Source organism: Schistosoma haematobium, chromosome 1 (assembly GCF_000699445.3).
Source record: "Schistosoma haematobium chromosome 1, whole genome shotgun sequence".
Classification (NCBI taxonomy): domain Eukaryota; kingdom Metazoa; phylum Platyhelminthes; class Trematoda; order Strigeidida; family Schistosomatidae; genus Schistosoma; species Schistosoma haematobium.
Window position 1 is genome coordinate 37,820,886 of NC_067196.1, and position 464 is coordinate 37,821,349.

Sequence of the window (464 nt, forward strand, 5' to 3'; positions counted from 1 at the left end):
AGATGCAGTCCCATGGTAGCCGGTGACCAACGATTGGTTCATACGTCATTTGTTTCCTTTAGGATCCTGGAGCCCATGTAACCATTGGTTTGTAACTAGGGTTTCCTAACTCCCCTAGGTGGATTCCCCGTATCCACGTACCCGGTTAAAACGCCAGACATCCGCTTTTCGTCCTCTCAGTTTCGTAAACAACAATAACGCTGCGAGGTAGTGAGTAGGACTTCCCTGACATTTGTTGTATGCACGTGGCAGCATTTCAAGAGTGACAGCTGACTCTTCCCATTCTCGGCCGTACTAGGGCATTTGTGGAAATAAATAAATTGTCGCTGCCAGGATTTAAACCGGGGTTAGTGCGGTTTGATCTTTCCTTAAATATTTTGCATGATCTTAACCAACGTATCAATGAACTCTGAGTAATGAATATTGGTATTTTAAAACAAGAAGAAATTTTTCTGTACTGTAAA